Raw genomic sequence first — 17,171 nt, 5'->3', positions numbered from 1 at the left:
ACCACATAGAAAGACCTAGTCCTCCCCATCAATGCGACCGGAGGTCTCACATCCTTTGAAAACTCGAGAGGTCCGCGGAGATCAATGCTTCATAAGGAGACGATACCTGACTCCTCTTGAAAATGGATAGGAGTCCCAAGATCCCTGTGGCACTTGGAAAGTGACCCTGGGTCTCCCGCCTCACCTGGAGACGCGTCCCAATTGCCATGCCAAGACTCGAGGAGAATCCCGAGGTGTCCCTCGCACCTAGGCAGGAGTCCTGACGTCACTGAACAAACACGTGTCTGGAAGGGCCCTCCCCGTCTTAACTCGAGAATATACCCCAGGTTCCGGCCGCAACTCGAGAAAAACCATGAGACTTCCCCCTCGCCGCGAGATGAGGCCCGATTCCCCTTCACTGCGGGCAGAGCAATTCCGTGTTCCACATCAAATGTGAAAGGAGCCTTGATTTCCTTGATGGCACTCCAGAGAAAACCCAAGATCAATGCCTCAAGTCTAGAGGGATCCTGAGGTCACTGGAGCAACACGAAAGGTCTCCGTGGACCCCAAATCAACTCGAGATGAGAGCTTAGTCCCTGGCTTCGACTCAAGAAGAATACCAACTTTCCACAAGCACCTCAAAGGAGGCTTCGCTCAGCTACAGGTACGTGAGAGGGACCCTGATTTTCTGGCCTCAATTGGAATGGACACCTTGATGCTCTGACTTGAAGTAAGGCCGGATATCCCAACAGTGAATTGAATGCAGGCTCATCTTGCATCTCCCAAGACGAAGAGATTTATGAATCTCCTGTGGAGACCAGAGAGAAAGACCTGTTTCTCCGACTCATCGCGACTGAAGGCCTCACATCCTTTGAAAACTCTAGAGGTCCGCGGAGATCCATGCTTCCAAAGGAGACGATGCCTGACTCCTCTTGAAAGTGGTAGGAGTCCCAGGATCCCTGTGGCACGTGGAAAGTGACCCTGGGTCTCCCGCCTCACGTGGAGACGCGTCCCAATTGCCATGCCAAGACTCGAGGAGAATCCCGAGGTGTCCCTCGCACCTAGGCAGGAGTCCTGACGTCGCTGAACAAACACGTGTCTGGAAGGGCCCTCCCCGTCGTAACTCGAGAATATACCCCAGGTTCCGGTCGCAACTCGAGAAAAACCATGAGACTTCCCCCTCCCCGAGAGATGAGGCCCGAATCCCCTGCACTGCGTGCAGAGCAATTGCGTGTTCCACATCAAACGTGAAAGGAGCCTTGATTTCCTTGACGGCACTCCAGAGAAAACCCAAGATCACTGGCTCAAGTCTAGAGGGATCCTGAGGTCACAGGAGCAACACGAAAGGGATCCGTGGACCCCAAATCAACTCGAGATGAGAGCTTAGTCCCTGGCTTTGACTCAAGAGGAATACCTAATTTCCACAAGCACCTCAAAGGAGGCTTCTCTCAGCTACAGGTATGTGAGAGGGACCCTGAGTTTGTGGCCTCAAGTGGAATGGACACCGAGATGCTCTGACTCGAAGAAGGCCGGATATCCCTGCAGTGAATTGAATGCAGGCTCGTCTTGCATCTCCCAAGACGAAGGGATGTCTGAATCCCCTGTTGAGACCACAGAGAAAGACCTAGTCGTCCGCCTCAACGCGAACGGAGGCCTCACATCCTTTGAAAACTCTAGAGGTCCGAGGAGATCAATGCTTCCCAAGGAGACGATGCCTGACTGCTCTAGAAAATGGATAGGAGTCCCAGGATCCCTGTGGCACGTGGAAAGGGACCCTGGGTCTCCCGCCTCACGAGGAGACGCGTCCCAATTGCCATGCCAAGACTCGAGGAGAATCCCGAGGGGTCCCTCCCACCTAGGCAGGAGTCCTGACGTCGCTGAACAAACACGTGTTTGGAAGGGCCCTCCCCGTCGTAACTCGAGAATATATCCCAGGTTCCGGCCGCAACTCGAGAAAAACCATGAGACTTCTCCCTCGCCGAGAGATGAGGCCCGATTCCCCTGCACTGCGTGCAGAGCAATTCCGTGATCCTCATCAAACGTGAAAGGAGCCTTGATTTCCTTGATGGCACTCCAGAGAAAACCCAAGATCAATGCCTCAAGTCTAGAGGGATCCTGAGGTCACTGGAGCAACTCGAAAGGGCTCCGTGGACCCCAAATCAACTCGAGATGAGAGCTTAGTCCCTGGCTTCCACTCAAGAGGAACACCAACTTTCCAGAAGCACCTCAAGAGGAGGCTTCTCTCAGCTACAGGTATGTGAGAGGGACCCTGAGTTTGTGGCCTCAAGTGGAATGGACACCGAGATGCTCTGACTCGAAGTAAGGCCGGATATCCCTGGAGTGAATTGAATGCAGGCTCGTCTTGCATCTCCCAAGACGAAGGGATGTCTGAATCCCCTGTTGAGACCACAGAGAAAGACCTAGTTCTCCGCATCTTTGCGACCGGAGGCCTCACATCCTTTGAAAACTCGAGAGGTCCACGGAGATCAATGCTTCCAAAGGAGACGATGCCTGACTCCTCTTGAGAATGGATAGGAGTCCCAGGATTCCTGTGGCACCTGGAAAGGGAACCTGGGGCTCCCGCCTCACTTAGAGAGGCTTCCCAATTGCCATGCCAAGACTCGAGGAGAATCCCGAGGTGTCCCTCGCACCTAGGCAGGAGTCCTGACGTCGCTGAACAAGCACGTGTCTGGAAGGGCCCTCCCCGTCGTAACTCCAGAATATACCACAGGTTCGGGCCGCAACTCGAGAAAAACCATGAGTCTTCCCCCTCGCCGCGAGATGAGGCCAGATTCCCCTGCACTGCGTGCAGAGCAATTCCGTGTTCCACATCAAACATGAAAGGAACCTTGATTTCCTTCATGGCACTCCAGAGAAAACGCAAGATCACTGTCTCAAGTCTAGAGGGATCCTGAGGTCACTGGAGCAACACGAAAGGGCTCCGTGGACCCCCAATCAACTCGAGATGAGAGCTTAGTCCCTGGCTTCGACTCAAGAGGAATACCAACTTTCCACAAGCACCTCAAGAGGAGGCTTCTCTCAGCTACAGGTATGTGAGAGGAACCCTGAGTTTGTGGCCTTAAGTGAAATGGACACCGAGATGCTCTGACTCGAAGTAAGGCCGGATATCCCTCCAGTGAATTAAATGCATTCTCGTCTTGCATCTCCCAAGACGAAGGGATGTCTGAATCCCCTGTGGAGACCACAGAGAAAGACCTAGTTCTCCGCCTCATCGCGACCAGAGGCATCACATCCTTTGAAAACTCGAGAGGTCCGCGGAGATCAATGCTTCCAAAGAAGACAATGCCTGACTCCTCTTGAAAATGGATAGGAGTCCCAGGATCCCTGTGGCACGTGGAAAGGGACCCTGGGTCTCCCGCCTCACGTGGAGACCCGTCCCAATTGCCATGCCAAGCTTCGAGGAGAATCCCGAGGTGTCCCTCGCACCTAGGCAGGAGTCCTGACGTTGCTGAACAAACACGTGTCTGGAAGGGCCCTCCCCGTCGTAACTCGAGAATATACCCCAGGTCCGGCCGCAACTCGAGAAAAACCATGAGACTTCCCCCTCGCCGCGAGATGAGGCCCGATTCCCCTGCACTGCGTACAGAGCAATTCCGTGTTCCACATCAAACGTGAAAGGAGCCTTGATTTCCTTGAAGGCACTCCAGAGAAAACCCAAGATCACTTTCTCAAGTCTAGAGGGATCCTGAGGTCACTGGAGCAACACGAAAGGGCTCCGTGGACCCCAAATCAACTCGAGATGAGAGCTTAGTCCCTGGCTTCGACTCAAGAGGAATACGAACTTTCCACAAGCACCTCAAGAGGAGGCTTCTCTCAGCTACAGGTATGTGAGAGGGACCCTGAGTTTGTGGCCTCAAGTAGAATGGACACCGAGATGCTCTGACTCGAAGTAAGGCCGGATATCCCTGCAGTGAATTGAATGCAGGCTCGTCTTGCATCTCCCAAGACGAAGGGATGTCTGAATCCCCTGTGGAGACGACAGACAAAGACCTAGACCTCCGCCTCATCGCGACCGGAGGCCTCACATCCTTTGAAATCTCGAGAGGTCTGCGGAGATCAATGCTTCCAAAGGAGACGATGCCTGACTCCTCTTGAAAATGGATAGGAGTCCCAGGATCCCTGTGGCACGTGAAAAGGGACACTGGGTCTCCCGCCTCACGTGGAGATGCGTCCCAAATGCCATGCCAAGACTCGAGGAGAATCCCGAGGTGGCCCTCGCACCTAGGCAGAAGTCCTGACGTCGCTGAACAAACAGGAGTCTGGAAGGGCCCTCCCCGTCGTAACTCGAGAATATACCCCAGGTTCCGGCAGCAACTCGAGAAAAACCATGAGACTTCCCCCTCGCCGCAGGATGAGGCCCGATTTCCCTGGACTGGATGCAGAGCAATTCCGTGTTCCACATCAAACGTGAAAGGAGCCTTGATTTCCTTGATGGCACTCCAGAGAAAACCCAAGATCAGTGTCTCAAGTCTAGCAGGATCCTGAGGTCACTGGAGCAACACGAAAGGGCTCCGTGGACCCCAAATCAACTCGAGATGAGAGCTTAGTCCCTGGCTTCGACTCAAGAGGAATACCAACTTTCCACAAGCACCTCAAGAGGACGCTTCTCTCAGCTACAGGTATGTGAGAGGAACCCTGAGTTTGTGGCCTCAAGTGTAATGGACACCGATATGCTCTGACTTGAAGTAAGGCCGGATATCCCTTCAGTGAATTGAATGCAGGCTCGTCTTGCATCTCCCAAGACGAAGGGATGTCTGAATACCCTGTGGAGACGACAGAGAAAGACCTAGTTCTCCGCCTCATCGCGACCGGAGGCCTCACATCCTTTGAAAACTCGAGAGGTCCGCGGAGATCAATGCTTCCAAAGAGACGATGCCTGACTCCTCTTGCAAATAGATAGGTGTCCCAGGATCCCTGTGTAACTTGGAAAGGGACCCTGGGTCTCCCGCCTCACGTGGAGACGCCTCCCAATTGCCATGCCAAGACTCGTGGAGAATCCCGAAGTGTCCCACGCACCTAGGCAGGAGTCCTGACGTCGCTGAACAAACACGTGTCTGGAAGGGCCCTCCCCGTCGTAACTTGAGAATATACCCCAGGTTCCGGCCGCAACTCGAGAAAAACCATGAGAATTCCCCCTCACCACGAGATGAGGCCCGATTCCCCTGCACTGCGTGCAGAGCAATTCCTGAGCAGCGCAGACGGAGAGAGCAGCGCCAGCCCCTCCCCGCAGCGCCAGCCCGTCCCCGCAGCACAAGCCCCTCCCCCCGGAGCGACGGAACTAGCTACCTGAATAAGAGTCCACCTCCGCCCGCCTGTGTCAGGGCGGAAATGAGGCTCTGAAGAGACCGTGAAACAGAAGCCAAATAAACAAAGGGAACCGCTTCAGAAGGGACTGGTGCAACAGATTAAAATCCCTCTAGGAAACATTGACTACACCGGAGGAGCCTGTAGATATCGAGAAGCGTAAGCTGGAACGAGGAGCTATCTGAAACTGAGCCGAACCCACACTGACCGCAACAGCTCCAGAGAAACTCCTAGATATAATTTTACTTTTTTCTCTTTTTTTAATTTTTTTTTCTTTTTTTCTTTTTTCTTTTTTATTTTTTCTCTTTTATTTTCCTTTAAAATCCCCTATTACTCCCCCATTACTCCTTAACTTTCATTTCCATAGACTTTTATGATTTTTTAATTAGGGGGAAAAAATTTTTTTTTTTCCTTTTTTTTTTCTTTTTTTCTGTTTTTTTTCTTTTTCTTTCTTTTTTTTTTCTTTTTTTTCTTTCCTTTTTCTCTTCTATTTTCTATTCTTCTTTTTCTCTTATTTCTTTTAAATTCCTCTAGTACTCCTCTACTACTCCTTAATTTTCATTTTCAATACACTATAACCTTACAAAAAAAAAAAAAAGAAGTGAAGCCCTATTTTTAAACTGAAGATTATTCTCTCCCAATCTTGACTCTCTGTTTTCTACCTCAGAACACCTCTATTTCCTCCTTTCCCCTTCTCTTCCCAATCCAATTCTGTGAATCTTTGTAGGTGACTGGGCTACGGAGAACACTCTGGGAACAGACAGCTGTGTAGATCTGTCTCTCTCCTCTTGAGTCCCCCTTTTTCTCCTCCTGTTCATCTCTATCTCCCTCCTCCCTCTCCTCTTCTTCATGTGACTCTGTGAACCTCTCTGGGTGTCCCTAACGGGGGAGAATCTTTTAGCCATTAACCTAGAAGTTTTCTTATCAGGGCTGCATAGTTGGAGAAGTCCTGAGACTACAGGAAGAATAAATCTGAAATCCAGAGGCAGGAGACTTAAGCCCAAAACCTGAGAACACCAGAAAACTCCTGACTACAAGGAACTTTAAGTGATAAGTGACTGTCCAAAAGCCTCCATACCTACACTGAAACCAACTACCACACAAGAGCCAATAAGTTTTAGAGCAAGACATACCACACAAATTCTCCAGCAACGCAGGAACATAGCCCTGAACATCAACATACAGGCTGCCCAAGGTCACACCTAACACATAGACCCATCTCAAAACTCATTACTGGGCACTCCATTGCTTTCCAAAGAGAAGAAATCAAGTTCCACACACCAGAACACTGATGCAAGCTTCCCTAACCAGGAAACCTTGACAAGCCAATCGTCTAACCCCATCCACTGGGTTAATCCTCCACAACAAAAAGGAACCACAGACCTCCAGAATACAGAAAGCCCACTCCAGATACAGCAATCTAAACAAGATGAAAAGGCAAAGAAATACCCAACAGGTAAAGGAACATGAAAAATGCCCACCAAGTCAAACAAAAGAGGAGGAGATAGGGAATCTACCTGAAAAAGAATTTAGAATAATGATAATAAAAATGATCCAAAATCTTGAAAACAAAATGGAGTTACAGATAAATAGCCTGGAAACAAAGATTGAAAAGATTCAAGAACTGTTTAATAAAGACCTAGAAGAAATAAAAAAGAGTCAATTACAAATGAATAATGCAATGAATGAGATCAAAAACACTTTGGAGGGAACCAAGAGTAGAATAACGGAGGCAGAAGATAGGATAAGTGAGGTAGAAGATAAAATGGTGGAAATAAATGAAGCAGAGAGGAAAAAAGAAAAAAGGATCAAAAGAAATGAGGACAACCTCAGGGACCTCTGGGACACTGTGAAACGCCCCAACATTCGAATCATAGGAGTTCCAGAAGAAGAAGACAAAAAGAAGGGCCATGAGAAAATACTCGAGGAGATAATAGCTGAAAACTACCCTAAAATGGGGAAGGAAATAGCCACCCAAATCCAAGAAACCCAGAGAGTCCCAAACAGGATAAACCCAAGGCGAAACACCCCAAGACACATATTAATCAAATTAACAAAGATCAAACACAAAGAACAAATATTAAAAGCAGCAAGGGAAAAACAACAAATAACACACAAAGGGATTCCCATAAGGATAACAGCTGATCTATCAATAGAAACCCTCCAGGCCAGAAGGGAATGGCAGGACGTACTGAAAGTAATGAAAGAGAATAACCTACAACCTAGATTACTGTATCCAGCAAGGATCTCATTCAGATATGAAGGAGAATTCAAAAGCTTTACAGATAAGCAAAAGCTGAGAGAATTCAGCACCACCAAACCAGCTCTTCAACAAATGCTAAAGGATCTTCTCTAGACAGGAAATGCAGAAAGGTTTTATAAATGTGAACCCAAAACAACAAAGTAAATGGCAATGGGACCACACCTATCAATAATTACCCTAAATGTAAATGGGTTGAATGCCCCAACCAAAAGACAAAGATTGGCTGAATGGATACAAAAACAAGACCCCTATATATGCTGTCTACAAGAGACCCACCTCAAAACAAGAGACACATACAGACTAAAAGTGAAGGGCTGGAAAAAAATATTTCATGCAAACGGAGACCAAAAGAAAGCAGGAGTCGCAATACTCATATCAGATAAAATAGACTTTCAAATAAAGGAAGTGAAAAGAGACAAAGAAGGACACTACATAATGATCAAAGGATCAATCAAAAAAGAAGATATAACAATTATAAATATATATGCACCCAACATAGGAGCACCGCAATATGTACGGCAAACGCTAACAAGTATGAAAGAGGAAATTAATAGTAACACAATAATAGTGGGAGACTTTAATACCCCACTCACAACTATGGATAGATCAACTAAACAGAAAATTAACAAGGAAACACAAACCTTAAATGACACAATGGACCAGCTAGACCTAATTGATATCTATAGGACATTTCACCCCAAAACAATCAACTTCACCTTTTTCTCAAGTGCACACGGAACATTCTCCAGAATAGATCACATCCTGGGCCATAAATCTGGTCTTGGAAAATTCAAAAAAATTGAAATCATTCCAGTTATCTTTTCTGACCACAGTGCAGTAAGATTAGATCTCAATTACAGGGAAAAAATTGTTAAAACTTCAAACATATGGAGGCTAAATAACACGCTTCTGAATAACCAACAAATCATAGAAGAAATCAAAAAAGAAATCAAAATATGTATAGAAATGAATGAAAATGAAAACACAACAACCCAAAACCTATGGGACACTGTAAAAGCAGTGCTAAGGGGAAGGTTCATAGCATTACAGGCTTACATCAAGAAACAGGAAAAAAAACCAATTAAATAACCTAACTCTACACCTAAAGCAATTAGAGAAGGAAGAAATGAAGAACCCCAGAGTTAGCAGAAGGAAAGAAATCTTAAAAATCAGGGCAGAAATAAATGCAAAAGAAACTAAAGAGACCATAGCAAAAATCAACAAAGCTAAAAGCTGGTTTTTTGAAAAAATAAACAAAATTGACAAACCATTAGCAAGACTCATTAAGAAACAAAGAGAGAAAAACCAAATTAACAAAATTAGAAATGAAAATGGAGAGATCACAACAGACAACACTGAAATACAAAGGATCATAAGAGAATACTACCAGCAGCTCTATGCCAATAAAATGGACAACTTGGATGAAATGGACAAATTCTTAGAAAAGTATAACTTTCCAAAACTGAACCAGGAAGAAATAGAAGATCTTAACAGACCCATCACAAGCAAGGAAATCGAAACTGTCATCAAAAATCTTCCAGCAAACAAAAGCCCAGGACCAGATGGCTTCACAGCTGAATTCTACCAAAAATTTAGAGAAGAGCTAACACCTATCTTACTCAAACTCTTCCAGAAAATTGCAGAAGAAGGTAAGCTTCCAAACTCATTCTATGAGGCCACCATCACCCTAATTCCAAAACCAGACAAAGATGCCACAAAAAAAGAAAACTACAGGCCAATATCACTGATGAACATAGATGCAAAAATCCTTAACAAAATTCTAGCAAACAGAATCCAACAACATATTAAAAAAATCATACACCATGACCAAGTGGGCTTTATCCCAGGAATGCAAGGATTCTTTAATATCCGCAAATCAATCAATGTAATACACCACATTAACAAATTGAAAGATAAAAACCATATGATTATCTCAATAGATGCAGAGAAAGCCTTTGACAAAATTCAACACTCATTTATGATTAAAACTCTCCAAAAAGCAGGAATAGAAGGAACATACCTCAACATAATAAAAGCTATATATGACAAACCCACAGCAAGCATCACCCTCAATGGTGAAAAATTGAAGGCATTTCCCCTGAAATCAGGAACAAGACAAGGGTGCCCACTCTCACCACTACTATTCAACATAGTGTTGGAAGTGCTGGCCACAGCAATCAGAGCAGAAAAAGAAGTCAAAGGAATCCAGATAGGAAAAGAAGAAGTAAAACTCTCACTGTTTGCAGATGACATGATCCTCTACATAGAAAACCCTAAAGATTCTACCAGAAAATTACTAGAGCTAATCAATGAATATAGTAAAGTTGCAGGATATAAAATTAACACACAGAAATCCCTTGCATTCCTATATACTAACAATGAAAAAACAGACAGAGAAATTAAGGAAACAATACCATTCACCATTGCAACAAAAAGAATAAAATACTTAGGAGTATATCTACCTAAAGAAACAAAGGACCTATACATAGAAAACTATAAAACACTGATGAAAGAAATCAAAGAGGACACAAACAGATGGAGAAACATACCGTGTTCATGGATTGGAAGAATTAATATTGTCAAAATGGCTATTCTACCCAAAGCAGTCTATAGATTCAATGCAAGCCCTATCAAGCTACCAACGGTATTTTTCACAGAACTAGACCAAAGAATTTCACAATTTGTATGGAAATACAAAAAACCTCGAATAGCCAAAGTAATCTTGAGAAAGAAGAATGGAACTGGAGGAATCAACCTGCCTGACTTCAGACTCTACTACAAAGCCACAGTCATCAAGACAGTATGGTACTGGCACAAAGACAGAAATATAGATCAATGGAACAGAATAGAAAGCCCAGAGATAAATCCACGAACCTATGGACACCTTATCTTTGACAAAGGAGGCAAGGATATACAATGGAAAAAAGACAACCTCTTTAACAAGTGGTGCTGGGAAAACTGGTCAACCACTTGTAAAAGAATGAAACTAGAACACTTTCTAACACCATACACAAAAATAAACTCAAAATGGATTAAAGATCTAAATGTAAGACCAGAAACTATAAAACTCCTAGAGGAGAACATAGGCAAAACACTCTCCGACATAAATCAAAGCAAGATCCTCTATGACCCACCTCCCAGAATATTGGAAATAAAAGCAAAACTAAACAAATGGGACCTAATGAAACTTAAAAGCTTTTGCACTACAAAGGAAACTATAAGTAAGATGAAAAGACAGCCCTCAGATTGGGAGAAAATAATAGCAAATGAAGAAACAGACAAAGGACTAATCTCAAAAATATACAAGCAACTCCTGCAGCTCAATTCCAGAAAAATAAATGACCCAATCAAAAAATGGGCCAAAGAACTAAACAGACATTTCTCCAAGGAAGACATACAGATGGCTAACAAACACATGAAAAGATGCTCAACATCACTCATTATTAGAGAAATGCAAATCAAAACCACAATGAGGTACCATTACACGCCAGTCAGGATGGCTGCTATCCAAAAGTCTACAAGCAATAAATGCTGGAGAGGGTGTGGAGAAAAGGGAACCCTCTTACACTGTTGGTGGGAATGCAAACTAGTACAGCCGCTATGGAAAACAGTGTGGAGATTTCTTAAAAAACTGGACATAGAACTGCCATATGACCCAGCAATCCCACTTCTGGGCATACACACTGAGGAAACCAGATCTGAAAGAGACACGTGCACCCCAATGTTCATTGCAGCACTGTTTATAATAGCCAGGACATGGAAGCAACCTAGATGCCCATCAGCAGATGAATGGATAAGGAAGCTGTGGTACATATATACCATGGAATATTACTCAGCCATTAAAAAGAATTCATTTGAACCAGTCCTAATGAGATGGATGAAGCTGGAGCCCCTTATACAGAGTGAAGTAAGCCAGAAAGATAAAGAACATTACAGCATACTGACACATGTATATGGAATTTAGAAAGGTGATAACGATAACCCTATATGCAGAACAGAAAAAGAGACACAGAAATACAGAACAGACTTTTGAACTTTGTGGGAGAATGTGAGGGTGGGATATTTCAAAAGAAAAGCATGTATACTATCTATGGTGAAACAGATCACCAGCCCAGGTGGGATGCACGAGACAAGTGCTCCGGCCTGGTGCACTGGGAAGACCCAGAGGAATCGGGTGGAGAGGGAGGTGGGAGGGGGGATCGGGATTGGGAATACATGTAAATCCATGGCTGATTCATATCAATGTATGACAAAACCCACTGGAAAAAAAAATAATAATAAAAATTAAAAAAAAAAAGAAAATGGATAGGAGTCCCAGGATCCCTGTGGCACGTGGAAAGGGACCCTGGGTCTCCCGCCTCACGTGGAGATGTGTCCCAATTGCCATACCAAGACTCGAGGAGAATCCCGAGGTGTCCCTCGCACCTAGGCAGGAGTCCTGACGTCGCTGAACAAACACGTGTCGGGAAGGGCCCTCCCCGTCGTAACTCGAGAATATACCCCAAGTTCCGGACGCAACTCGAGAAAAACCATGAGACTTCCCCTCGCCGCGAGATGAGGCCCGATTCCCCTGCACTGCGTGCAGAGCAATTCCGTGTTCCACATCAAACGTGAAAGGAGCCTTGATTTCCTTGATGGCACTCCAGAGAAAACCCAAGATCACTATCTCAAGTCTAGAGGGATCCTGAGGTCACTGGAGCAAAAGAAAAGGGCTCCGTGGACCCCAAATCAACTAGAGATGAGAGATTAGTCCCTGGCTTCGACTCAAGAGGAATACCAACTTTCCACAAGCACCTCAAGAGGAGGCTTCTCTCAGCTACAGGTATGTGAGAGGGACCCTGAGTTTAAGGCCTCAAGTGGAATGGACACTGAGATGCTCTGACTCTAAGTAAGGCTGGATATCCCTGCAGTGAATTGAATGCAGGCTCGTCTTGCATCTCCCAAAGCGAAGGGATGTCTGAATCCCCTGTGGAGACCACAAAGACCTAGTTCTCCGCCTCATGGCGACCGGAGGTCACACATCCTTTCAAAACTCGAGAGGTCCGCGGAGATCAATGCTTCCAAAGGAGACGATGCCTGACTCCTCTTGATAATGGATAGGAGACCCAGGATCCCTGTGGCACGTGGAAAGGGACCCTGGGTCTCCCGCCTCACGTGGAGACGTGTCCCAATTGCCATGCCAAGACTCGAGGAGAATCCCGAGGTGTCCCTCGCACCTAGGCAGGAGTCCTGACGTCGCTGAACAAACACGTGTCTGGAAGGGCCCTCCCCGTCGTAACTCAAGAATATACCCCAGATTCCGGTCGCAACTCGAGAAAAACCTTGAGACTTCCCCCTTGCCGCGGGATGAGGCCCATTTCCCCTGCACTGCGTGCAGAGCAATTCCGTGTTCCACATCAAACGTGAAAGGAGCCTTGATTTCCTTGGTGGCACTCCAGAGAAAACCCAAAATCACTGTCTCAAGTCTAGAGGGATCCTGAGGTCAATGTAGCAATACGAAAGGGCTCCGTGGACCCCAAATCAACTCAAGATAATAGCGTAGTCCCTGGCTTCGAATCAAGAGGAATACCAACTTTCCACAAACACCGCATGAGAAGGCTTCTCTCAGCTACAGGTATGAGAGAGGGACCCTGAGTTTGTGGCCTCAAGTGGAATGGACACCGAGATGCTCTGACTCGAAGTAAGGCCGGATATCCCTGCAGTGAAATGAATGCAGGCTCGTCTTGCATCTCCCAAGACGAAGGGATGTCTGAATCCCCTGAGGAGATCACAGAGAAAGACCTAGGTCTCCGCCTCATCGCGACCGGAGGCCTCATATCCTTTGAAAACTCGAGAGGTCCGCGGAGATCAATGCTTCCAAAGGAGACGATGCCTGAGTCCTCTTGAAAATGGATAGGAGTCCCAGGATCCCTGTGGCACGTAGAAAGGAACCCTGGGTCTCCTGCGTCACGTGGAGACGCATGCCAATTGCTATGCCAAGACTCGAGGAGAATTCCGAGGTGTTCCTCGCACCTAGGCAGGAGTCGTTACGTCGCTGAACAAACACGTGTCTGGAAGGGCCCTCCCCGTCGTAACTCGAGAATATACCCAGGATCCGGCCGCAACTCGAGAAAAACCATGAGACTTCCCCCTCGCCGCGAGATGAGGCCCGATTCCCCTGCACTGCATGCAGAGCATTTCCGTGTTCCACATCAAACGAGAAAGGAGCCTTGATTTCCTTGATGGCACTCCAGAGAAAACCCAAGATCACTGTCTCAAGCCGAGAGGGATCCTGAGGTCACTGTAGCAACACGAAAGGGCTCCGTGGACCCCAATCAACTCGAGATGAGAGCTTAGTCCCTGGCTTCGACTCAAGAGGAATACCAACTTTCCACAAGCACCTCAAGAGGAGGCTTCTCTCAGCTACAGGTATGTGAGAGGGACCCTGAGTTGTGGCCTCAAGTGGATAGGACACCGAGATGCTCTGACTCGAAGTAAGGCCGGATATCCCTGCAGTGAATTGAATGCAGGCTCGTCTTGCATCTCCCAAGATGAAGGGATGTCTGAATCCCCTGTGGAGACCTCAGAGAAAGACCGAATTCTCCGCCTCATCGCGACCAGAGGCCTCACATTCTTTGAAATTTCGAGATGTCAACGGAGATCAATGCTTCCAAAGGAGACGATGCCTGACTCCTCTTGAAAATGGATAGGAGGCCCAGGATCCCTGTGGCACGTGCAAAGGGACCTTTGGTCTCCCGCCTCATGTGGAGACGCGTCCCAATTGCCATGCCAAGACTCGGGGAGAATCCCGAGGTGTCCCTCGCACCTAGGCAGGAGTCCTGACGTCGCTGAACAAACACGTGTCTGGAAGGGCCCTCCCCGTCGTAACTCGAGAATATACCCCAGGTTCCGGCCGCAACTCGAGAAAAACCATGAGACTTCCCCCTCGCCGCGAGATGAGGCCCGATTCCCCTGCACGGCGTGCAGAGCAATTCCGTGTTCCACATCAAACGTGAAAGGAGCCTTGATTTCCTTGATGGCACTCCAGAGAAAACGCAAGATTACTGTCTCAAGTCTAGAGGGATCCTGACGTCACTGGAGCAACACGAAAGGGCTCCGTGGACCCCAAATCAACTCGAAATGAGAGCTTAGACCCTGGCTTCGACTCAAGAGGAATACCCACTTTTCACAAGCACCTCAAGACGAGGCTTCTCTCAGCTACATGTATGTGAGAGGGACCCTGAGTTTGTGGCCTCAAGTGGAATGGACACCGAGATGCACTGACTCGAAGGAAGGCCGGATATCCCTGCAGTGAATTGAATGCAGGCGCGTCTTGCATCTCCCAAGACAAAGGGTTGTCTGAATCCCCTGTGGAGACCACAGAGAAAGACCTAGTCCTCCGCCTCAACGCGACCGGAGGCCTTACATCCTTTGAAAACTCGAGAGGTCCGCGGAGATGAATGCTTCCAAAGGAGACGATGCCTGACTCCTCTTGAAAATGGATAGGAGGCCCAGGATCCCTGTGGCACGTGCAAAGGGACCCTGGGTCTCCCGCCTCATGTGGAGACGCGTCCCAATTGCCATGCCAAGACTCGAGGAGAATCCCGAGGTGTCCCTCGCCCCTAGGCAGGAGTCCTGACGTCGCTGAACAAACACGTGTCTGGAAGGGCCCTCCCCGTCGTAACTCGAGAATATACCCCAGGTTCAGGCTGCAACTCGAGAAAAACCGTGAGATTTCCCCCTCGTCGCGAGTTGAGGCCCGATTCCCCTGCACTGCATGCAGAGCAATTCCGTGTTCCACATCAAACGTGAAAGGAGCCTTGATTTCCTTGATGGCACTCCAGAGACAACCCAAGATCACTGTCTCAAGTCTAGAGGGATCCTGAAGTCACTGGACCAACAGGAAAGGGCTTCCTGGACCCCAAATCAACTCGAAATGAGCGCTAAGTCCCTGGCTTCGACTCAAGAGGAATACCAACTTTCCACAAGGACCTCAAGAGGAGGCTTCTCTCAGCTACAGGTATATTTGAGGGACCCTGAGTTTGTGGCCTCAAGTGGAATGGACACCGAGATGCTCTGACTCGAAATAAGGCCGGATATCCCTGCAGTGAATTGAATGCAGGCTCGTCTTGCATCTCCCAAGACGAAGGAATGTCTGAATCCCCTGTGGAGACCACAGAGAAAGACCTAGTCCTCCGCCTCATCAAGACTGAAGGCCTCACATCCTTTGAAAACTCGAGAGATCTGCGGAGATCAATGCTTCCAAAGGAGACGATGCCTGACTCTTCCTGAAAATGGATAGGAGTCCCACGATCCCTGTGGCACGTTGAAAGGGAACATGGGTCTCGCGGCTCCCGTGGAGACGCGTCCCCATTGCCATGCCAAGACTCGAGGAGAATCCCGAGGTGTCCCTCGCACCTAGGCAGGAGTCCTGTCGTCGCTGAACAAATACGTGTCTGGAAGGGCGCTCCCCGTCGTAACTCGAGAATATACCCCAGGTTCCGGCCGCAACTCGAGAAAAACCATGAGACTTCCCCCTCGCCGCGAGATGAGGCCCGATTCCCCTGCACTGCGTGCAGAGCAATTCCGTGTTCCACATCAAACGTGAAAGGAGCCTTGATTTCCTTGATGGCACTCCAGAGAAAACCCAAGATCACTGTCTCAAGTCTAGAGCGATCCTGAGGTCACTGGGGCAACACGAAAGGGCTCCGTGGACCCCAAATCAACTCTAGATGAGAGCTTAGTCCCTGGCTTCGACTCAAGAGGAATACCAAATTTCCACAAGCACCTCAAGAGGAGGCTTCTCTCATCTACAGGTATGTGAGAGGGACCCTGAGTTTGTGGCCTCAAGGGGAATGGACACCGAGATGCTCTGACTCGAAGTAAGGCCGGATATCCCTGCAGTGAATTGAATGCAGGCTCGTCTTGCATCTCCCAAGACGAAGGGATGTCTGAATCCCCTGTGGAGACCACATAGAAAGACCTATTCCTCCGCCTCATCAAGACCGGAGGCCTTACATCCTTTGAAAACTCGAGAGGTCCGCGGAGATGAATGCTTCCAAAGGAGACGATGCCTGACTCCTCTTGAAAATGGATAGGAGGCCCAGGATCCCTGTGGCACGTGCAAAGGGACCCTGGGTCTCCCGCCTCATGTGGAGACGCGTCCAAATTGCCATGCCAAGACTCGAGGAGAATCCCGAGGTGTCCCTCGCCCCTAGGCAGGAGTCCTGACGTCGCTGAACAAACACGTGTCTGGAAGGGCCCTCCCCGTCTTAACTCGAGAATATACCCCAGGTTCAGGCCGCAACTCGAGAAAAACCGTGAGATTTCCCCCTCGCCGCGAGTTGAGGCCCGATTCCCCTGCACTGCATGCAGAGCAATTCCGTGTTCCACATCAAACGTGAAAGGAGCCTTGATTTCCTTGATGGCACTCCAGAGAAAACCCAAGATCACTGTCTCAAGTCTAGAGGGATCCTGAAGTCACTGGACCAACAGGAAAGTGCTTCTTGGACCCCAAATAAACTCGAGATGAGCGCTTAGTCCCTGGCTTCGATTCAAGAGGAATACCAACTTTCCACAAGGACGTCAAGAGGAGGCTTCTCTCAGCTACAGGTATATTTGAGGG

Source organism: Dama dama, chromosome 28 (assembly GCF_033118175.1).
Source record: "Dama dama isolate Ldn47 chromosome 28, ASM3311817v1, whole genome shotgun sequence".
In the NCBI taxonomy this organism is placed as follows: domain Eukaryota; kingdom Metazoa; phylum Chordata; class Mammalia; order Artiodactyla; family Cervidae; genus Dama; species Dama dama.
The sequence above is the reverse complement of the archived record's forward strand: the minus strand, read 5'-3'. Positions refer to the sequence as shown.